This window comes from Macaca nemestrina, chromosome 11, assembly GCF_043159975.1.
Source record: "Macaca nemestrina isolate mMacNem1 chromosome 11, mMacNem.hap1, whole genome shotgun sequence".
Taxonomy (NCBI): domain Eukaryota; kingdom Metazoa; phylum Chordata; class Mammalia; order Primates; family Cercopithecidae; genus Macaca; species Macaca nemestrina.
In genome coordinates this window covers 14,604,409-14,629,551 of record NC_092135.1, presented here as the reverse complement: position 1 = coordinate 14,629,551, position 25,143 = coordinate 14,604,409, and the positions used below count along the sequence as shown (strand labels likewise).

The window sequence follows — 25,143 nt, the reverse complement described above, 5'->3', positions numbered from 1 at the left end:
AACGGGCAGAGGTTGGAACAGTTTTGTCAGAGGCATTTGAACCAGAGTGACTCCATCTTGAACAGGCATTGGGTAAAATAAGACTAAGACCTGTTGGGCTTCATTCACAGTAAGTTAAAGCATTCTTAATCACAGGATGAGATAGGAAGTTGGCACAACATACATGTCATAAAGATCTTGCTGATAAAACAGTTTGAGGTAAAGGAGCTGGCTAAAACAAACCAAAATCCAGATGGTGACAAGAGTTACCTCTGGTTATCCTCACTGTAACACTCCCAGCAGCACCATGACAGTTTACAAATGCCATGACAATATCAGGAAATTACCTTATATGGTCTGAAAAGGGGAGGTATGAATAATCTACCCCTTGTTTAGCATATAATCAAGAAAGAACCATAGAAATGGGCAACCAGCAGTCCTCAGGGATGCTCTGCCCATGGAGTAGCCATTCTTTTATTCCTTTACTTTCTACAGATTCACCAGAAATTCTTTCTTTTGTAAGGTCAAGGAACCCTCTCTTGGGGTCTGAATCAGGATCTTTTTCAGTAAGTTTGGAGAATTCAGATGAAGGCAAGAAGATGAGAAAAAGGTTGGAACTTCCTAGAGACTTGCTAAATTGTTGTGACCAAAATGCTAATAATGATATGAACAATGATGTCTAGGCTGACATGGTCTCAGATGGAGATGAGAAACTTATTGAGAACTAGAGTCAAGGTCACTCTTGCTATGCTTTAGCAAAGAGACTAGCTACAATGTGCCCATGCTCTGGAGATCTGTAGAACTTTAAACTTTAGAGTGACAATTTAGAGTATCTGGTGGAAGAAATTTCTAAACAGTAAAGCTCTCAAGATACAGCTTGGCTGCTTCTGACAGCATATGGTCACATGTGTGCACAAAAGATAATATGAAACCGGAACTTATTGCTTAAAAGGGAGGCAGAGCATAAAAGTTTAGAAAATTTGCAGCCTGATTATGTCGTAGAAAAGAAAAATCCATTTTCTGGGAAGGAATTCAAGCTGACTGCAGAAATTTGCATGAGTAAAGAGGAGCCAAATGATAATGGCCAAGACAATGCTTCCAAGGCATTTCAGAGACTTGGCAGAAGCCACTCCCATTATAGGCCTGGAGGCCTAGGATGAAAGAACGGTTTTGTGGGCTGGGCCCAGGGCCCTGCTGCCCTGAGCAACCTTGTGATGCTGCTCCCTGCGTCCCAGCTGCTCCAGCTCCAACCATGGCTAAAAGAGCCCTAGATAAGTCACAGGCCACTGCTCCAGGGGGTGAAAGCAGGAAGCCTGGTGACTTTCATGTGGTTTTAAGCCTGCAAGTGCACAGAGGACAAGAATTGATGTTTGGAGCTTCCACCTAGGTTTCAGCCTGGATGTCCAGACAGAAGTCTGCTGCAGGGGCAGAGCCCTCATGGAGAACTTCTACTAAAGCAGTGCAGAGGGGAAATGGGGAGTTGGAGCCCCCACACAGAGTCCCTACTGGTGCACTGCCTAGTGGAGCTGTAAGAAGAGGTCCACCATCCTCTAGACCCCAGATTAGTAGGTCCACTGACAGTTTGCAGTGAGTGCCTGAAGAAGTCACAGACAATCAATACCAACCCATGAAAGCAGCTGAGAGGCTGTACCTTGCAGAGTCACAGGGGCTGAGCTACCCCAGGCCTTGGGAGCCCACTCCTTGTGTTATTGTGGCCTGGATATGAGACATGGAGTCAAAGGTTATTTTTCTGGAGCATTAAGATTTAATGACTGCCCTGCTAGGTTTCAGAATTGCGTGGACCTGTAGCCCCTTTGTTTTGGCCAATTGTTTCCTCTTGAAATGGGAGCATGCATCCATTGCCTATATCCCCATTGTATTTCGGAAGTAACTAAATTGTTTTTTATTTTAGAGGTTCATAGGTGGAAGGAGCTTGCCTTGTCTCAGATGTTACTTTGGACTTGGACTTTTGAGTTAATGCTGGAATGAGTTAAGACTTTGGGAGACTGTTGGGAAAGCATGACTGTATTTTGAAATGTGAGAAGAAGATGAGATCTGGGGAGGGCCAGGGACAGAATGATATGGTTTGGCTCCGTATTCCCATGCAAATCTCCTGTTAAATAGTAATCTTCAATGTTGGAAGAGAGGCCTGGTGGGAGGTAATTGGATCATAGGGGTGGACTTTCCCCTTGCTGTTTGACACACAATTAAACCTATTTTCTTTATAAATTATACACTCTCAGATATGTCTTTATAGCAGTGTGAGAATGGGCTAATACACATTTGTTGCTCAGAGTGAAGCAAAGTAATTTCTCTGGTGCTGGGGCCATATTTACTCATATGACTAAATGAGTAAGATATATGTGTGATTGCAAACATTTAAAGCAGTGATGAACTTATTGATCCATTAGTTATCCAAGAGGCATAATTGAAGCAACACATCTATTTGTAACTTTTAACCTACTCTTTTCAAATTTTTATCTTGAGCATTTCCCAATACCCTTAACATGCTTGTCAAAATATCTTTAATTGTTAAATTTTTGCTGAATGGTATTACCATTATTGACTTAACCAGCTTCATATTTTATGAATGTTTTCAGGTTTCACAAATACTCCCCAAAATCAAACCTTCTGCCTTACTTAGACGTATTTTCAAAAATTATATTTTAAGAAATATAAGGTTATTAACATTTTAAATTGTTGATGCATAATCCTGTTGCTCAAAAATTATAGCAACAATTTTTTCCACCTTAAATATTAAATTACATACCAAAGCTATTCATCATTATTTAACAAATATTTTTAGTTTTTTATTTGTATTCTGATTCAACTTACTTAATTATTTTCTCACCAGGACATAAATGTTTAATCTTTGTAAATAAATTAATTTCTTTGCACAGTATTTTCTTAAAGTACTTCCTTAGATATAAAATAATAAGGTTTATAATGTATATATCCATGTGTAAAAACATAAAAACATAAGCCAAAATAAAATGCCAAAATCTCAAATATAGTAAATTTCTTTTTGAGAATTAATTCATATTCTAACATTCTGAGAAGTTTATTATCTATCTAGCTGCTAGACATTTTCTTCTATTATATGAGAAATTTATTTGTAGTGTATACTGTTGTTTAGTTTTTGTCTTGTTTTATTTTGCTATAAAATATTGATTAAATTTGAACAAGAATTGGGAATATTCATTTTTGACATGATTTGATATTAAAATAATAATCAGTATCTATTATACATACTTAAATATAAACACTCCCCCAAATTATAAATCCAAACTGATCATTACCAAAATATCATATCAACATACCAACAAATAAACTAATAAACAAAATAAACTCCTTTTATTTGCTGGTATGGAAGAGGAGGACAAGAAGAAGATAGAAAAAAAAGAACCATTCCTGCTACTATCTTAAGGGTAATAAAAAACAGTTTGAGTAATAAAAACGTTTCAAAAGCCAAATTCCTCATTTTAGCAATATGTATAACAACATAAATGTTTTGGGTATTAGAAAACATCACACTGAATTATATATTTATCTAAATAAAAGAAAAAATGAAAGAAGAAAAAAATGAAGGAGAAAAAGAAGGAAAGAGAAAGAAAGAAATGAAGAGAGAAAGAAAAGATTAAAAGGCAAGAACATGAAACAAAAAAAGTTATTGTAAGTAAAAACATCAGGTTTCAAGGACTGATTCATATTAATGTAAATATCTGTTTTACTATCCTACAATAAGGTCTTACATTATTCTAGTCCAGATGTTTGCATTGTATTAAATATTGCTGATATATCTCATTTGGATCACATAAATAAATTATCTGTCATCACCAAAGCTGAAAATTAGTGCTAAATTTCTGCACTATTAAAGGACTACGAAGTGTTTCACTTTTCTAATCTTAGAAAATGTAGTTTGAACAAGAAAATTTGCTAATTACTAAGGCTAGAAAAATCAGTTACTTAAAGTCTGAATGATGTATTAGTTTGCCAGGCTGCCATAACAAAATTTCACAGACTGGGTGACTTAAACAATGAACATTTATTTTCTAGAGGATAGAAGTCCAAGACCAAGTTGTGAGCAAGGGGATTCTCCTCTGAGGCTTCTCTCTTTTGCTCGCAGATCGCTACCTTTTTGTTGTGTCCTCATGTGGCCTTTCCTCTGTGCACCCATATCCCTGGTGTCTCCTTGTGTGTCCAAATTTCCTCTTCTTATAAAGACTACTTTGCTGAACCACATTTTAACTTAATCACCTTTCTAAATGCCCTATCTCCAAATGCAGTCACATTCTGAGTATGGGGGTTATGGCTTCAACATATGAATTTTGGAGGGACACAATTCAGCCTATCCCATATGGGAATCTCAATTCCTATGGTCTATAGCTATATTATTTATGTTTGTTTTCACCTAACAATAAAAGTAAAATTGCATTTAAAGCATACTGTTTCTTTTTAACAAACTCTAACTTGTCTTTGTTTATTTATAACCTTTAAAATGTATTGTAAGTTATAGAGTATTCAAATTAATCTAGAAGCGTACAACTCAGGAATATGTGTCATTAAAATGTTGCTGCTCATCTTTCAGAGGTTTATATCACATAGCACTTTTGTAATAAACAAAATTAAGATCATACTCCATGTAGTGCTTTAAAATATAAACAGTTTTTATCACTTAACATTACATTGGGTACATTTTATACAAAAGCTCATACAATAGCAAAACATGATTTATAAATATATATATCACCTATATTTCATAGCTTATTTTATCTTTTCTCCTTTTTATTGATGATAGGAATTTTTAAATGTATATTTTTCAGTAAAACGATGATAAATTTCTATATAAAATTTTTCTGTGCCTATAATTTCAAGTTAATAAATTCTGAGAAAGCGGGCATCCGCCTAGAATTTTAATCACATTGCCAACTTTAAAAGCAAGAGCGCAGTGTAGTGGAATGAACATGAGTTTTGCAGGTGACGACAACTTGGTTTACTAAGCTCTCCTTCTTACCTATGCGATGTTTTACAAGATTCTTAGGCCTCAGTGTCCCCATCTGTAAATTGGGGAATATTTTATTCTCCATTTTAGGGAGGAAGATTAGGATTAATGTGAGAGCAAGAAACAACACACACAATAAGAATTTAATAAACACAACACATCCACACTTTTTGTTCTAATTTACCATGTTGTCATAAAATTTCCAGAGAGAACTGTATCAGATGCTCACACCTTTTCCTCTCTTTTCTAAAACCTGTGTGTATCTAATTACCCTTCTCTCTACCCAACTTAGACCCACATTCCCCTCACGTATCAGTTTTTTACTAGCTGACCTTGTTAGAAGAACATGCCATTTTGTACTTACTCTCTGAAACGAGCTTCACTCTCAATCTTCCTTTACTGATAGTCTTCACCCTCCTTGTTATTATTAACTAAGGAAATTCTCCATTCCTTTCCATATTCAGTTGTCTTTCCTTCAATATCAACCAAGCTGTTCAGTCAATATGCAGCAGTGACCTCTGGAAATTAGTTCTGACAATATCAGGCCAATAAATGGTCCCTCTGCATACCAGCAACATAAACAATTGCCATAAATGTATACATATTAACAAACCTGCACGTTGTGCACATGTACCCTAGAACATAAAGTATAATTTAAAAAAGAGTGATCTAAAGGGAAGAGAAATATCTCAAAATGAACTTCCCTTTCCTGATAGATTGTCTCAGAATATTCAGATCATTATGGGTTCAGAAACTCAATGGATTTTAAATAATTTGAGAGCAAAATAAATAGAGGCAAATTGTGTCTTTTAACAAACATGTTAATTTGGCTAAGATGGATCTACTTTCCTCAATATCCCTTCTGGATTAGAGATGGCCAACAGAGTCACTTGCATGAGTTGTAAAGGGTAGAAGTGAAGTGACAGACATTACTTTGGGAAGGTTAATTTCAGTGAGACTATGTAAAGTGTCTTGTGAGTTCCAGCTCGTGCTAGCTCACCCCACTTCATGTTCAGCTCTTATTCCCGACTTCTGGCTCTGTGGACCAGCAACAATTCCAAGCTTACCACCAGATGTAGAGGCTACAGCCTTCCACGGAATTCCCCATCAGTTCTCCTCCATGGTTACACACAGCAGCTGTACCCTCACGGCTTACCAGACTTTTCTGCAAGTTGTGTCTTTTCCACCACAGCACCGTTTAGGAAGACTGGTTGGTACTTTTCCCTGATCCTCCAATTGCCCTTGTGACCTTGACTTCTTAGACTCCTCTCTCAACTATGTTGTGTCTAGTCTCTGTTAGAAGTTCTTAATCTATAATATTTATAAGAGTTCTGTTTCCCGATCAAATATGAATACAGACATTTTCTATTTTTCTTTATTTACCATTTACAACTAGCTACTTACTATTCGTTTGTTTTATTCATGATTCGAAAGATTACAGCCTCTTATAATTAATCACTATGGACACATACAAAGGGGATGTTATTGGTAGTAGAATAGTAAGCATTAGGTTGTTAATCTTGATTTTTTAAGAGTAATGCCTATACAGTATAGCCAGTTTATATTAAGAAAACAATCAGGCCTTATATACTTGTGCAAAGTACTTAAGAAATAACTGGAAACATCATCAAACATTTTGAGTATTTCAAATATTTCACATTAAAATAATAAATTGAGTAGAGAGGTGAAGAGTATGACTATGGAATCCAATATACCTGATTTAAATCTCATCTTCATTTACTATTTAGGTAATTTGTCTATTTATTTAATTGCATAATATGTCAATTACATGGAGTTAGATTTCTGTAATCCATTTATCAAAATCCCTGGCCTATACTAAGCACTTTTATTATAAAGTGACTATCATTAACTAACATTCTGTATGAATCATGTCACATATATCATCTTTAATGAACAGTACTCCATGTGGCAGTTTTTATAATCTTTATTTTCCATACAGGAAGATTGATGTTTAGGGCCTCTTCCATGCAGACTGAATATCTGTACTAATTCATAAATATGTATTTTAGAAAAAGCCTCTCTTGTACCTATAGAGTAAAAATCAAGAAATAAATAATAATTTTTATTCACTAGACTAACCAAGGAGTGTAGAGACATGAATAAACCAAAGAGGGAGGTGATCCAAAAATTATATCTATCTAATGTTCAAGCATGAATCACCTGCAGCTTCCTTCAGCAGATTTGCTTCCTGATTCAAAACAGTGTAATTGTTTTATACCATGTCAGTCAACATAACTAGTGCACAACCCTCAGTTACTTCTGAAAAATGTTAGAAAACAGAAGGAAGCTGAACTCAAATTCAAAACTGTACAACAATAATCCTCAATGCACATAATTTTCCTAAAGACAACCAGAAATTAATAGACGTTAGAAAACACACTGGCTTCTGTGGAATAAGTATAGCCACAAGAAATTATCATGAGTTTCCAGTTCCAAACTAATCTTTGTACACGTTTTAAGACACATTAGGACTAGTTAAAAAACAATTTGCTTGTTGTTTTAAATACTATTTTTGGACAAATTAAAATTGACAAATTAGAATTACATACGTTTTCTGGTCGCAGTGGCTCAAGCCTGTAATCCCAGCACTTTGGGAGGCCGAGACAGGTGGATCACAAGGTCAGGAGATCGAGGCCATCCTGGCGAACACGGTGAAACCCCGTCTCTACTAAAAAATACAAAAAACTAGCCGGGCAAGGTGGCGGGTGCCTGTAGTCCCAGCTGCTCAGGAGGCTGAGGCAGGAGAATGGCATCAACTGGTGAGCTGAGATCAGGCCACTGCACTCCAGCCTGGGTGACAGAGCGAGACTCCGTCTCAAAAAAAAAAAAAAAAAAAGAAAGAAAGAATTGCATACATTTATGCCATTATATTTTGCAATTGCATACGTTTATGCAATTATTACAATGTAATAATATAATATATGCAAACAATGTCTAATGATTAGATCAAGCTAATTAGCATATCAATCAAATTGCTTACCTACTATATTTTTGTGATAAAACATTTGAAATTTATTTTTTAAAAATTTTGAAATGTACAATATATTTTTATTAACTATAGTCACCCTGCTGTGCAATAGATCCCAAAACGCATTCTTCTTCTCTGAAACTTCGTACCTTTGAACGACAATGCCCCATTCCCTCCATCCCTATTAACCCAGCCTCTGGTAACCATCATTCTACTCTCTACATCTATTAGTTAGACATTTTTAGATTCCACATATGAGACAATGTGGTATTTATAGCTTAGTTTTGTCATCTGTAAAATGAGAACTATAAATCCTAACTTACTGGAATATTGTAAATATTAAAATGAAATAATATAAAGAAATAGAGTTTCATGATATATGGGCAAAAGATATAAATAGATACTTCACCAAATAAAATAAATGGATGCAAAAAGCCATGAAAATATGCTTAATATCATTATTCATTAGAGAAATTTAGCTTAAAATTATTATGAGTCACCCCTACACACCTATCATAATGGCTACAAACCAAATGAAGCAGTTCAAGTGAAACAAATATGCTGATACCACGTGCTGGTGAGCATGTAGGGCAACCAGAACCCTTATACAGCAGGACTTGGATAATGTTACACAGCTGCTTTGGAGAAAGTTTGTATAAAATTTAAATATACACTTATCCTATGACCTAGCAACCTCACTTCCTGGTATTTATTCAAGGGAAATTAAAAAATATGTCCACACAATAATTTGCATGCTTTTATTTATAGCAGATTTGCTCATAATCATCTAAAGGGAAAGTATCCAGATGTTCTTCAACTGGTAAATGTGTAAAGAAACTGTCATAAATTCATACAATGATACGCCCTCCAGCAATACAAGAAAACAGACTATTGATGCACACAACAGCATGAACAAAACTCAACTGTGTTATGCTAAGTGAAATAAAACAAATTCAAGGCAAAACTGGGTACAAAACAAATCAATGTTTGGTAAAGACCGGGGTCCTAAGGAGAACTTGACTATTTATAGGCATAAAGAATATTTTGGGAGATGATGATGGAACTCTTCTAAATGTTGATTTACTTATAGTAACATTACTGTGTGATTGTATCAACAAAGAATTTCACACTGAAAAGAATAGTTTTTACTTTGTGTAAATAATACCACAATAAAAAGACAATCTCATGTTTGTTCAGCCTTTTATAATTTACAATGCACATTTCATACATCATCAGTTTGATCTTCACACAATTTAATTGGTAGATAGTATTCTTTTATTTCATAAGTAAAAAATAAACTTTGAATAAAAAAAATCAGGATTGATGCCAAGTTTCATGATTCCTGACCAAGTATTCTCTCTGTCAGACATTAAGATGCCCATATTTGTTTGTGTAAATATAAGTTGCCTGATACTCCATGATAGTTTTCTGATTAAATAGTTTTGCAATCAACAACAACCCAATGTGTGATACTTTTCATGTTTTCATTTGTTTCTTATTCTTAGAAAAGGCTGAAAATTTTCCTAGATAATTGACTACCCATTGAAGTTTTATATTTTATATCTTTATTCTATTGCTATTCTGACCTTGAAAAAATTAATGCCTAGAAGATGTATCAACAACCCCTCTGCAAAACAACTGCAAGGGAGCTGCTTTTGGAGAATTTAAGAATAGGTTAGTTTTGTTTCTAGCTATAAACTTTCTCACCAGGGACAATAAATTAGACAAGCTAGGAGGTCAGCTTTGAAGGTACTCAAAGCAGATATTTGGCACCAGACAGATTACTTTTCTTTAGCAAGACTGGTAGTTATCCTGTCTCTTTTCTCCCACAGAGAAAGAAAGCCACACAAAGGAATTACAACCTCATGCAACAAGAAAAATAACACCTCACCCTCAATGTAAATGTACTCCCTGAAGAACAATAGCACATCTCTTTTCCTCTAAAAGTTAACCAGCAGCTGGAATGGAGAGGTTCAAACTGGTTTGCCAAACAGTCCTTTCCCTAATCCCCACCCAAACTACCGAACATTCACATCTTCCGTGTTGCTCAAGAAATTTAGGCTGATTTGAACTGGGAATTATATGGACATCCCTGCAAGAACTGAAATAGAATTGGCTTGTCCCTTGTAAATGAGGAACCACATTAACTAAAGGATTAGTGGAGAACAGATAGAAAGAACCATAGACCCTCTGTAAATTTGTGGCAAAACTAGGGTATATGAGGAAATGCAGTAACAGAAAAAAAAAAATGGATTTAGAGTCATTTACAGATTTGTTACTTATGACTGGTAGCTTTAAGCTAGGCCTGTGGCTTTTGTTTGATTGTTAGAAAGAATTCTTGGATCACGAGACCAAAAATTAGTTAAAATAGTTTAGAAGAAATGTTGCATTTAGCATAATAATAATGCTGGATGTCTTGTGGAGTCCCAAATAGGAAAAACAGCATGATAGCAGAAAAGGTAAAAGGAAGAGCTCAAGTTCCAAGAAGACACTGCCCCATTAAAAATCTAACTAGTTTCAAATGCCTCTATCTACACCAATAAATTATAGTCAGAAGGATGAGCAAATATATTGATCAATACTGAACAAATAAACTACGTAGAGATGGGAATAATTTCTAATATGGTGTCTACATCCTCCACTCTGTAGATAGGGATATGAAAAATTTCTGGTTAAGGTGTGATGGGTGAACATTCCAGCTACTCTCTAGTCCACTGTTTCTCAAAGTGTGGTGCCAAAACACCAAGTCATCAGAGATGTATTATAAAATGTGGATTCCTGGGCTCTTTCTCAGATTTTTCAGATTGGAATAAAAAAAATGGCATTATCTCAAATTTCCTAGGACATTCATATGCACACTAAACACTGAGACTCAGCACATGCCTTTTTTTCTAATGAATTGAATGTAACAGCTTCAATGCTTTCCCAGGTTCTTTTCCTTCTTGGAAAAGAATTCTTCTTTGTAAGTGTTAGCTCTGGAATCTGTAATCTGGCTCTATAAAACTCTCTGGGTACTGGTCAAATGTAGAGTTTGCCAGGATACAATGTTTCCCAATTTTGTTTACTAATGTGTCTCCAGCAGTTAGAGTAGAGGCAGGCTCGTAGTAAGCACTCAAACCTTAGCTGTACCTGTTATATTGTTAAATGGTTTTATGTATACTATTGTGATGGATAATTTCATATGCCAAATTGGGTGGGCCCCCAGATGTCTAGATTAAACACTTTTTCTGGGTGTGTCTGTGAGTAATATTAGCATTAGAGGTGGGGACCCTTTTCAACATGGGTTAACATCATCTGATCCATTGAGGGCCTGAATAGGAAAAAATCCCAAAGAAGGATGAATTCACCTCATTTTTTTTGCCCCATTGCTTGACCTGGGACCTCTAATTTCCTATTCTGCCTCAGGATTGGAATTTCCATCATTAAATTCCCTGATTCTCAAGTCTGCAGACTCACACTGAATTATGACCCTGCTTTTCTGGATCTCCACTTGCAGATGGAAGATTGGACTTCTCAGTTCTCAGCATCTTTAATGATGTAAGCTGGTTCTTAATAATAAATCTCTCTCTCTTTCTCTGTCTCTGTTTGTCTGTCTGTCTTTCTCCCCCTGTGTCTTTCTTTCTCCATTTCTCCATTTCTCCATATCTCTTGACCCTCCATATCTGCAGTTTCCACATCCACAGATTCAATCAACTGTAGGTTAAAAAATACAATAGTCCAGGAATGCAGAACCCACAGATATGGAGAGACAAGTTTTCATACCAGCAGGTTCCTTTGGGCTGAATGGGAGACTTGAACATCCACAGATTTTGGTATCTGCAGGACTCTCAGATGATACTGAAGGATGACTGTGTGTGTGTGTGTGTGTGTGTGTGTGTGTGTGTGTGTGTATGATATCAGTTATATGATAGATATATGATATATGAGATATATTAGTCAAGGTTCTTCAAAGAAATAGAACAAATGGTGTGTGTGTGTGTGTGTGTGTGTGTGTATGTGTGCGTGCATGAATATATATTCAATTATTATTTAGTAGGAAAATAAAACTAGGTATAAAATAACAATTACATTTTTGTCTAATAACAGACTCATTGTGATACCAGATCATGAGCTGGAGTAGTACGTTGTCACTCCACAATCATCTTTTTGTTCTCTTTATGTACTCTTCTCCTTAACTGTCAGCCCTTAAAATAAGCCATGCCACCAAATTTCAGCCCAGATTCATGTGTTGTTTTTTTTTTTCCCACTTGAAAACATTCTTCTTCAAGGAATTATTTTATTTTTAGCTTGTAAGTCCCAGTAACTTAAATACATTTGTTCAGTGAAATAATATTTGTCTAAGTTTACCTTCTTTAGTCAGGCAAAAAATAATAGCAAATCTCTGTGGGTATCAGAACAGAACATTGAAAAGACAGCCACTACTTTAATACATAGATGAGAAACTGAGGATCTTGGTTTTATATCACCCAAACTCTACTGTTTTCTTTCTTGTTTAAATGTTAAATGCATGTTGTATTATTCCATTTTCACACTGCTATAAAGAACTGCTCAAGGCTGGGTAACTTATAAAGAAAATAGGTTTAGTTGATTCACAGTTCAACATGGCTGAGGAGGCCACAGAAAACTGACACTTATGGCAGAAGCAGAAGCAGGAGTGTCTTACATGGTGGCAGATGAAAGAGAACATGTGTAGGAGGAACTGTCAAGCACTTATAAAACCATCAGATCTCATGAAAATTCATGCACTCTCAGGAGAATAGCATGGGAGAAACCACCCCCATGATCCAATCACCTCTGACCAGGTCCTGCCCTCAAAACATGGGTATTATGAGGATTACAATTCAAAATGAGATTTGTGTGGGGACACAGAGTCAACCCATATCATTTCTCCCCTATTCCCTCCCAAAGCTCATGTCCTTTTTGCGTTTCAAAACCAATCGTGCCTTCCAGACAGTCCCCCAAAGTCTTAACTCATTTCAGCATTAACTAATACAGTCCAAAGTATCATCTAAGATAAGGTAAATCCCTTCTGCCTATGAGCCTGTAAAATCAAAAGCTAGTTAGTTACTTCCAAGATAAAACGGGGGTACAGGCATTGGATAAATACTCCCATTCCAAATGGGAGAAATTGGCTACAACGAAGGGGCTACAGGCCCATGCAAATCTGAAACCCAGCATGACAGTCATTAAATCTTAAAGCTCTGAAATTATCTCCTTTGATTGAATGTCTCACATTCAGGGCACACATGCAAGAGGTGGGCTCCCACAGCCTTGGGCAGCTCCACTCCTGTGGCTTTGCAGGGTACAACCCCCTGGCTGCTTTAATGGCCTGATGTTGAGTGTCTATGACTTTTCCAGGCACAGGGTACAAGCTGTCAGTGGATTTACCATTTGGGGATTTAAAGGACGATGGTCCTGTTCTCACAGCTCCACTAGGCAGTGGCCCAATGGGACTCTGTGTAGGGGCTTCAATCCCACATTTCCCTTCTACATTGCCCTAGCAGATTCTCAATGAGGGCTCCACCCCTAAAGCAGACTTCTGCCTGGGCATCCAAGTGTTCCCATACATCTGCTGAAATCTAGGAGGAGGTTCCCAAACCTCAATTTTTGAATTCTGTGCACCTAGAGGCTCAACATCAGGTGGAAGCTGCCAAGCTTGGGACTTGCACCCTCTGAAGCAATGGTCCAAGCTCTACCTTGGCCCCTTTTAGCCATGGCTGGAGCTGGAGCAGATGGGATTCAGGATACCAAATCCTGAGGCTACGCAAAGCAGTTGGCCCTGGGATCAGCCCAAAAAACCATTTTTTTCTTCCTAGGCCTCAGGACCTGTGCTGGGAGTGGTTGCTGTGAAGGTCTCTGACATGCCATCGAGTCATTTGCACCATGGTCTTAACTATTAACATTTGGCTTCTCATTACTTATGCAAATTTCTGCTGCCTTCTTGAAGTTCTCTCCAGAAAATGCATTTTCCTCCTCTACTTCATGGTCAGGCTGCAAATATTCCAAACTTTTATGCTCTGCTTCCTCGTGAAAGCTTTCCCGCTTAGAAATTTCTTCTGCCAAATATCCTAAATCAAATATCGAAAGTTAGAAGTTTCACAAATATCTAGGGCAGGGGCAAAGTGCCACCAGTCTCTTTGCTAAAGCTTAGCAAGAATGATCTTTACTTCAGTTCCCATTAAATTCCTAATTTCCATCTGAGACCACCTTAGCCTGGACTTCATTGTTCACATCATTATCAGAATTTTGGTCAAAATCATTAAACAAGTCTCTAGAAAGCTCCAAACTTTCCCACCTCTTTCTGTCTTTTTCTGAGCCCTCCAAGCTGTTACAATCCCTGTATGTTACCCAGTTCCAAAGTTGCCTCCACATTTTCAAGTATCTTTAGAGCAGTATCCCAGTCTCCATGGTACCAATTTTACTGTATTAGCATGTTTTAATACTGCTATAAATAACTACCCAAGACTGAGTAATCCATATAGAAAAAAAGGTTTAACCGTCTCAGTTCCACATGGCTGGGGAGGACTCAGGAAACTTAAAATCATGACGGAATGGGAAGCAGACATGTCTTACATGGCAGCATGTGAGAAAGAGGATGTGTAAGAGGAACTGTCAAACAGATATAAAGCCGTAAGATCTCATGAGAACTCACTCACTATCAGAACAGCATGGGGTAAACACCCCCATGGTCCAATCACCACCCACCAGGTCCCATCGTTGACGCATAGGGATTGTGGGGATTACGATTTGAGACAGAGATTCGTATGGGGACACAGAGTCAAACCATATCACATGTTTCAATATTAAGTTGCACATGATCAATAAAACTAGTGACATGATGCAGTAATTATGTAGAAAAATATAACTAGTACCACCTATCACTTATCTACCTTAAAAAAACCTTATAGTATAGCTGACATATGTATTCACATGTAAAAGGGTTTCTTTTGTTTTTTATTTTAATGAGATAGTATTATATACTTTTTGTTGCAACCTGTTTTCCTCAACAGTATCTGTGGATTTCTCTCCTGACTATTAGATTATCCAGTGCAATTTTATCTCATTCTTTTTTAATTTTTTAGAATTTAGATTCAAATCAATTTATTTTACTTTTTCTGTAAATATTCAGTTTGCCTCCAGTGCTTTGCCAAGATAAACCACACCATGATGAAATTTTCTATAAATAATATTTTTAAAATGTGCATCAAAATGCATATACTTTTTACTTTTAATGAACTTTTCTAAATTAGCTTTTTAAATAAAAGTTTTTATTCTCATTAGCAATGACTTCCTATTTTATATATTCACTCATAAGATCTTCCTTTACTATTTTTTTCAAATTCTATAAGGCAACATCTCATTGTAGCTTTTATTATACTTTTTCTAAATGATTGATGAGCTTGAACAATTTTCATAACTTCATTAGCCATTGCTGCAACTAAATTTCAAGGAATCTGGAACACTTAAATTATTTCTTCAGGAAAATGTTCAGAAACACTTCTGTCACTTGAAAAATACAAATGTATTACTTGGTATCAAGTATACAGATGCTAACATTATGAGAGAATAGAACCATAGGAAATGAACAGTCCTCTGTCTTTATCACTTACCATATGGAGTATATTGAGGCAGTAGTCAAGGTGTGAGCAGGTAGCACCATAAACAGACTATACTCAGCGTCATTGTGGAAGGACTCTGCACATTTGTGAGGAGTTGAACCGTGCTGTGATAGTATGGAGAAAGATGAATCTAAATAAGGTGAAAGGATAGCCATAGAGAAACTATGTTCTAACTAGAAGCCAGGTCAGTAATGAATAAGAAAAGAACCTGTGGGTGAAGTTCAAATGAAGTCTTCTAAGAATTGATTAAACAGCTAAGCCTTCGCATGTAAGTTAAATGTACAAACACTTGCCAGCAAGTGACTTGTAGACTTTTGTCAATTCTGGCTATTCTTAGAAGGCCATGTTTTCTTCTGAGAAAAATGGCATAATGCACTAAATAAAGCTCCTGGGCATCATCCAAGTGGCCATTGCCATGCCAATTCAGAGAAGCACTAGCAATTTACTCAGGGAACTCCTTTAACTGCTTCCTCGCCATCCTGAGGAAGGTCAGGCTGTAGGTTTATGATGACGAAGACATAGATTAAATAGACAAAATTACTGAAATGACTTCTGGATGTCTCTCCCATCATTTGAAGAAATTCTACAATCCAAATCTTGGACATCACCTATTCCTTTGCAAGCCTGATGGATTTGGAATTATCAAACATGACGTCATCATTTCCGTGAATCTCAACTTCAGCAGCAATCCCATTGTAAGCCTTTCAACAAACAACCACTTTTTCTCTTCAGCACCTCTCTTAACAGAGCTGTCACATTGCTGGAAGCCCTGAGAACAGTGGGCTGACTAATGCTGTCCCTTTTGCATGGAGATAGGTCAGTGCAGACCTGTCTGAGGTCTCCCTGAATGACCTGGTTCAATGCAGGCTAACCAGTCAAGAGCAAGACACTTGTTCCTGCAGAGAAGATCTAGTTCTTCATAGAAAAATCACAAAAAGAAATGGCTCTGTTGCCTTTAAGAGAAATCAAAGCCTGCTCAAGATACTCATTTTTTTTCCTGTTCCAAGAGAGGTGTATGAATATACTGGACACATTTCAATCAAGTGGGCTCTTTTGACTAGTTTAATCCTAGCAAGATAAGCAAAGGAAAAAAAAAAGACTACCAGAATAAACTGTCACTTCCAAATTTTCCCTCTTCAACATGAATAGTCTGTCATCCAGATGAGTCATTTTGTCACACTGAATTACCTCATAGAGCAGGCCAGTGCTCATAATTCAAAATATTATGTCTCTCCTTTAAAACCAATTGTGACATAAACCCATTTATGATATAAGTGGTTGCAAGTTCCCCAAGTGTTTATCCCTGAGTATAATGAGACTGAGTAAAAATGGCACAAGGTGAAGGTGAAGAGACATACCAGACATCGAGAGGGAAGAACCTCTTATAAAGATGTTGTCAGTGGGGCAAGATATTGATAAATCAGGTTGTAGGAATCAAATTATAAATTATAGCAGCCTCACTGGAAGAGCTTCAACCTCCGAAATGATGGAGCAATATTGCATGGTTTTATCCCTTTGGTACCTCCATTTGAGTATCTTTAATGATATGTCATGTTTAATAATGATATAACAGTATTTTTACTCACTGTTCCAGAAAAAGAATGCCAAGCTAACATACATTGCGTGCACTCATGCAAAGCAAATGGGTGATAAGGAGACTTAATTGTATATGTAGGGTTAATGTCAAAATGCTTTTATAAGTTAGCCTAGATATTATGATGCATGAAGTAGAAGATGATAATCTATGTGAAACTGATCATTTAATGTTAAATTTAGCAGATCAATATTACATGAATAGTATATTTTATGAAATAAATTTCAAGTAATTGTCTTGGGAAATTTAAAGAACAAGATGTTCCAGATATTTAACTTGTAATATTTTTCCATTTTTGATATGAATTGAAAAGTATGGCACTAATTTTTCAATTGGGTTATGCACTGTGGACTCTTTTACCAACCTGTGAGATTTTGACCACTTCATTTTTACACCTGTCTATATACATCCACTGAGTGACTACTGTGTGCCAGAATCTGTGCAGGTCAGTGAAGTGACTGCAAGATTTTTATATTCTAATAGAAGGCAGATATGCAAATAATGGCAAAAACATGAGATATGTGCAGTATTTGAAACATAAACAGATGCAATAACAGCAGGTGGAAAACAGCATCTAAATTTACCTAAATAAAAAAGATCAACCTTCAATGAGAAAGTAAATTAGATTTCTAGAAATATGGAAATTTGCGACTCTAAATCTTGGGAGGGCATTCTAGGTGCACATGAGAAATATTTGTGAATTAGGGCAAAAACAAGTATCATAATTTCTCAAAACAAAGAATAAGTCATACAAAAAAGTGTAGAGATATAGGAGAAGTCATATCACGACAGAGCTTTTATGTTAATAATTATTTTCTAATAAGTTGAAAGAAATTTAAAAACATGAAGCACAGGAATTACAAGATCAGCTTTAGAAAATGTAGAGATTTTGGTTGTGCCAATCACATACTGGAAGGTGATAGGGATCAGGTGGAATGAATGTCAGAAATTCCAGGATGAAAAATAGAGAAATTGTTAAGACTCATTTGCCAAGAGCCTGACTTAGGTCTATGAAATTTCTTGTAAATTGCCACAGTTATGTAGTTATGTTTGCAGAGTTGTTTATAGTATTCCTTATTATCGTCTCATTATCTGTGAGGCTAGCAGTGAATATATTGTCTTTCATTCCTATTATCAACTATTTGACTTTTGCTTTAGTCTTTCTAAAGTCGTATCAACTTTGCCCATCTTTTCATAAAACCTCTTTTGTTTTCATTTTTCTCCGTATTTTTCTGTTCTTATTTTTGTTGTTTTCTGTTATTATCCTTGTTACTTTCTTTCCTCTGCTTGATTTAATTTTGGCTTATTTCTCTATTATTTTTCTAATTTTTTAATGTGGAAGCATGGTACTGTATTAACATATTTCTTCTTTACCAATACAAGCATTTTAGTGCTATAAATTTCCCTCTAAGCATTGTTCTAGCTGCATCTTACTAATTTTTCATTTTTATTGAGTTCAAAGTATTTTCTAAATTATGTTAAAATTACCTCTTTGCCTCAAATATTATTTTCATATGCGTTGTTTAATGTTTCAGTGTTTAGACACTTTCTTCATATACTTCTCCTAGTAATTTCTAATTTAATTTCATAAGGTCTGAAAATATACTTTGTACAGTTTTAAATCTTTTAAATTTGTTATGGTCTAATTTGTAGCACAGGTTTGAAAGATCTGGTTTAGTATTACAAGTACATTTAGGTGGGGTGTTCTATAAATGTCAGTCAGATCTAGTTAGTTTATGGTGTTCTTAGTTTTTCTAGAGCCTCACTTATTTTCTACCCACTAGTTCTATAATATTACTCAGAAGGAAGTATTGAAATTAATTATAATTGTGGACTTAACTATATCTTATTTCAGTCTTGTTAGATTTTGCTTCATCCATTTTCAAGCTCTGTTTTTAGGTGCATACATATTTAGAAGTTCTAAGTTTTCTTGGTGAATTATCCCTTTTATCAATATCTCTGTTTTCCCTGGTAATTATTTTTTGTTCAATATGAATATAGCCACTGTAGCTTTGTTTCATTATTGCATGAAAAAACATTTTCTACACTCTTTTTCTTAATTCTACTTGAAGTGGACTTTGTGTAGACATCATAGAGTTGAATTATATTACATATTCTATCTGAAATTCTGTACTTTAATTAGTATGTTTAGATATTTACATTTAATGTAATTATTCATATGCTTATAATTACGTATAATAATATGTATATTTAATTTTTTCATATTCACCTTTAAAGACTATTCAGAATCAATATTTTACCATGTCATTTGGAATATAGAAATATTAACATTGTATAGGTCCCCTTGTTCTTTTATGCTACATACGTGTCTTATATGTTTTATCTACACACAGTAAAAACCTGATCTGGCAATGTTATACTCTCTGATTTTAGTTGAAATCAGCATTGCCAGAATGCTATTTTTAACAATTCGAGAGAAGAACAGACAAATATTTACCTGGATATTTTCCAATTCTGTTGTTCTCTTTTATTCCTTAAGTTCCAAGTTTGTTTCAATTTATACCTCCAGTAAACCACTTCTCAGTTTTTCTTTAACTAAGTGTCTTAATTTCACCTTCATTCCTAAAGAAGATACAATAATTGAATATACAAGTCAGGATTATTTTACATCTTTAAAAAATATTACGCCACATCCCTCTGAACTCAATAATTATGAGAATTTTATATTCTTTTAAATACTTGTTTATCTATAGGTTATTAATCATTTTTCTCTGATTACTTCCAATTTTTTTGTCTTTTGTTTTCACTGGTTTGTTATAATGTATCTGACTAGATTTCCTTCTTAGGGTTTGTTCAGTTTCTTGAATTTGTAAGTTTATATCTCGTGTCAATGTAAGACATTGCCAGCTGTCATTTCTTCCCATTTTTGTCATTTCTTCCAGAAAGGAATCTCTGTCCTCTCCTCTGGGACTTTGATAAAACAAATGTTTGAAATTTCATTGTTTTTCCCATGATCCCTCATCTTTGTTCATTGTTTCCTATTTTTTAAATCTCATTTTCAGATTAAGTTTTACTGCTCTATCTGCAAATTTACCAAGTTGTAATTTTCTTCTCTGTTCTGATATTAACTCCATCTAGTAAGGATTTATTTTGATGGTTTTTTTAATATCTACAATTTTCTTTTGGTTTTGTGTTATTTATCTTTTTTGAGGCTTTCTATTTCAACACATTTTTCAAGAGTATTTATCATTCCTAGTTAGAGCATTTCTGTAATAGCTGCTTTAATGTCCATTGGATATTTTCAATACCCATGTCATGTTGGTGTTGCTGACTATCTTCTTCCACAGGAGTCAAAATTTTCATGTTTTTAAAAAATATTTTATGAGTTTTTATTTTGTCCTGCATATTTTACATATTATGTTTTAAAATTCTAGGTTTTAAAACATCCTATGAAAATGTTATTATTTTTTGTTTTAGCAGGTCATTGAACTGATTAGGTAAAGCTACTAGTTTCATTCAGCTTCCTGAGTGTCCTGGTTCTAATATTACATCTATTTTCAAAACCTTGGTAGTAGTCTTCAAATTTGTTCAAGACATGTCCCATCTAATGGTCATTCTGGGACCTAGATGGTGGTCTATCTTTTAATTCATTTCTGAAAGTGTTTGGCATGCTGGTTAGAATCAGTCCTCCCGTATAGAGCTTGGAGGTGAGCTCTGGAGTTCACTAGATTAAGAAAATATGGCACATATACACCATGGAATACTATGCAGCCATAAAAAAAGATGAGTTTGTATCCTTTGTAGGGACATGGATGCAGCTGGAAATCATCATTCTCAGCAAACTATCGCAAGAACAGAAAACCCAGTACTGCATGTTCTCACTCATAGGTGGGAATTGAACAATGAGATCACTTGGACACAGGAAGGGGAACATCACACACCGGGTCCTATTGTGGGGAGGGGGGAGGGGGGAGGGATAGCATTAGGAGGTTTACCTAAGGTAAATGATGAGTTAATGGGTGCAGCACACCAGCATGGCTCATATATACATATAAAACAAACCTGCACGTTGTGCACATGTACGCTAGAATTTAAAGTATAATTTAAAAAATAAATAAATATTTTTACATATCTTTTCTTTGTCCCTTCCTCTACATGGCCTCCTTGGTCTTTTACGGTTTATTGGAGGTTCCATTTCAGTCCTGTGGACAGAAAATTGAGATTCTGTTTTACCTGTTCTGCTGTGTATTGCTACTTTTGTTCCTGCAATGCAGCCACTTTTAAATTGGTTCTACTAAATAATGCAGGATAATGTTCCCATATTGGGTTCTTTCATCTGAATCACAACTATAAAGACAATGTTTCATGTGGACACAGGTTTGAGGTGGTAGGGTATGGACAACTTTGTGGGTCAATTATTCTGCCTACCATAGCCCACCTTCTGACCTTCAAAATTCACATCTTTCACACATACGGAAGACATTCGCCACATCCCAAGGTCCCCAAAAGCATCAACCCATTAAACATCAACAAAATCACTTCTAAATTTTATCAGATAAAAATTCCAAATATTATCTATGTTAGATATGAATGAGGGTCTAATTTGTTCTCAGGCACAATTCTTCCTTATTTGTGAACATGTGAAACTTAACAAACAAGGTATTGGCTCCAAAAAAAAATCATGATGGAACAGCCATGGAAAAATAATTTTAGACATACTAGTTGTAAACTGGAGAAAATGAAAGGGGAAAAGCAGTTACTAACACCAATCAATTTAAAATTTCAGCTAAGTAAACTACATTTGTTTTCCAGAGAATAATCCTCTTTGACTCATAGATCTATCTCTGGACTCACAGCTCTGCTCCCTGGACTTGCGTCTCTGGTCTCAGAAGAGAATATGCTGCTCATATATGTCTGCAGCTGAGTGGTTGTTCTGATCTGATTCCTGCCAGGATAATTTTTGAGGTCTTTCATGTTGTACTCTCTGCCCCTTTTGATCCAAACTGTCATTGGTTTTACTATGTGAAATTCCCAAAAATCATGTGGGTTTTCTGTATGGTTAATATGGATTTACCTCATTACATAAAAGGCCCATCTACAAATTTTTCATAGAAAAATCCTTTTATATTTTTGACTTTTACTTATATGACTGAGGGAGAAAATTCTTAAGCTTTCCAGATGCTCTCTGGAGACAGTCTATGTGTTGCACTTTTAATCTCTTCCAGGCATCTTTGTGTGATTGAAAAGTCTGTTGTTCCCTTCTAAGATATTAGCAAAGGGTTGTATAGCCACATCCTCAATTTCGCCTTTAGAGGATGCCTTTCTGACATGGAAACTCTTCATTTTGGAAGCTTTTTTCATCTTAATAGGCTGAAAGTTTTCAAAATCAAGTCCCACGTCTTTTGTGTTTAACAGTTCTTTCTCTCAATTTACTGTTTTTCTCTCCAATTTTGCTCTAAGCAACACGAAGAAACCAGACCACATCTCTAACATTTTGCTTGAAAATCTCGTCAGCTGAATATCCAATTTGTCATTTACAAGTTCTATTTTTCACCTAATTTTAGGACACAATTGCAGTAAACTTACTGCCACTATATAACAAGGATCTCCTTTCTTCTACTTTCTGATAACATGTTCTTCACTTCCTCCTAAGCCCCCATCAACATTAACTTTAAGGCTGCTGTTTTTATTTGCAGTCTGTTCACAACCATTTAGGTGTTCTCTAGGGGGACGTGGTTTTCCATCATGCTTCTTACTTCCTTCTGAGCCCTCACTGACAGAATCATCCACATTCATATTTTTGCTAAGTTTTTGCAAGGCAATACACATATTTTCCATCATGCTACTCAACATTCTTCCAGTCTCTTCCTAGTGCACAATTCCCAATCCACTTCTGCAATTTCAGGTATTTTTTACATCTGCACTCCAGTTTCAGATATGAAACTCTCATTTGCTTTCTATTGCTGTTATAACACATTTCCCCAAACTTAATGTTTTAAAACAACAACAAAAAAAGTCAGACATTCAACATGCATCTCTTTAGGCTAAAATCAAAGTGTTAACAGGGCTGCTTTTCTTCCTGGAGGCTCTAAGTGAGAAGCCATTGCCTTGCTTTTCCAGCTTCTGGATGTCATCCACATTCTTTGGGCCCCTTTGTCTCTCATCTTCAAAGCTGGTAACAGTGCAGTCTCTCTGACCCTTCTGTAGACTGTATATTTTGCAGACTGCAGCTCGGAAAGGTTGCTATGATTTTAAGAATTCATATGATTAGATTGGACCTGGTTGGAGAATTCTCATCTCAAATAAATTTATTTATTTATTTATTTATTTATTTATTTATTTATTGAGACACAGTCTGGCTCTGTCACCCAGGCTGAAGTGCAGTGGCACGATCTCGGCTCACTGCAATGTCTGCCTCCCATGTTCAAGGGATTCTCCTGCCTCAGCCTCTCAAATAGCTGGGAGTACAGGCACCTGCCACTGCACCTGGCTAATTTTTGTATTTTTAGTAAAGACAGGGTTTCGCCATGTTGGCCAGACTGGTCTCGAACTCCTGACCTCAGGTGATCCACTTGCCTCGGCCTCCCAAAGTGCTGGGATTACAGGCATGAGCCACCACACCCAGCCAAATTCATCAATCTTAACCACAGCTACAGAGTCCCTTCTGCCATGTAAGGCAACATATTTATAGCTTCCATGGATGAGGGTGTGGGCATCTTTTTGGTTGGGAAAGCATTATTCTGACTACCACATAATGGAAACTAGAGGTTAATCTGATAAGTGGAGAAAATATTCTGTATATGGTGAGTCAGGAAATAAAGCAAGCTGAAAATACTGTATACCCTTATGTCATGGGTTAAGAAGTAAAACAAATCTGTAAATCTTGGATGAATGAATGATCAAACTCATTTATAATACACTCTATGCCTAAATTGCATAAATTCTCTCATGTGAAATCCCCAAGAGTTGATAATTTCAGGTGTGAGAGAGGATTGCATAAAGTTTGAAGCAGGTTTATAAAGCTATTTCAAAGGAAAAATTCATCTTTTATCTACTCTATTTTCTAAGTGTAGATGTACTTCAAGAGAGTATGAGAGTTGAGGGGTCAATTACAAAGGAGGCAGTATATCTTTAAGCTCAAACTAACAAAAATGAGACTAATAATTAGAAAGTTGGAAGAAGAGACTGTGGGAAAATTATGAATGGTAAAAATCAGAGTTACTGTATTAAAGTCTCTGGACACTTGAATGAGTTCTTAATTACTAAAAGAAATAAGTTTAATGTAAACAAAATTAACTTACATTGCAAGCAAACTATTAAGCAACTACTGAGATTGACTGCCCAAAAGGTATTTCCAAACCATTTCTCTGCTACTTTTGACTACAGAGGATTAAAAATCTAAAACCCTGTATTTCCTATCCTACCTTGTAGCTCTGCATAGATGGGAAATTCAATGTGGGTCTACGAGAAAATGATTAAGTCCTCTGTAAGGTTTATCTAGATAGCTTTTCGTTTTCTTGAGTAAAAGTAATAGATTTGGTTAAAACGCTACCATCTCTCCCTTCTACCTCACTTAGATAGGAAAATGATGCTTAGAATGAAGGCAGTGATCGTGTGACCATAATGGCATGGTGAAGAGGATTACGGAGATTCTTTCCCAGATACCATCAAGCCAACAGAAGCTGCCTACTGTGCAAGCCACTGTAAATCTCATCTTCATTGAGTCTAATATTTCCAATTAATAAAGTCAGTGAAAGACTTGTAGTAATTTTAGTTTCACAAAAATATTCAGGGAATTGAATTAATGTTGGAAACCCAAATTAAGAGGGGGTGGGGATAGAGGAGGACTGCTTTCTAATCATTGAATACATTGTATCATTCAATATCATTCTTATTCTCTGATGCAGGACCTCTGTCAGGTAGAGAGAGATGGGCTGAGTAAGCAGTCATGGGGCAGACCCAACCCATGATAGTGTGAGAAAGATGTAATTATCAAATC

At 35.8% G+C, this 25,143-nt stretch overlaps 2 long non-coding RNA genes across 2 annotated transcripts in view; one reads left to right on the top strand and one right to left on the bottom strand.

The window, feature by feature from the left end:
* Positions 1-17,284, bottom strand: part of LOC105492514 (uncharacterized) — a 206,690-nt gene extending 189,406 nt beyond the window's left edge. Inside the window, exon 1 of the long non-coding RNA XR_011609517.1 lies at positions 15,581-17,284. This is a non-coding gene — a long non-coding RNA (uncharacterized lncRNA). The remainder of the gene's footprint in view (positions 1-15,580) is intronic.
* LOC105492515 (uncharacterized) lies at positions 16,974-24,908 on the top strand. The gene is made up of 2 exons (XR_011609516.1): positions 16,974-17,107; positions 24,722-24,908. It is a non-coding gene; the product is annotated as an uncharacterized lncRNA (long non-coding RNA).
* Positions 24,909-25,143: the final 235 nt, after the last annotated feature.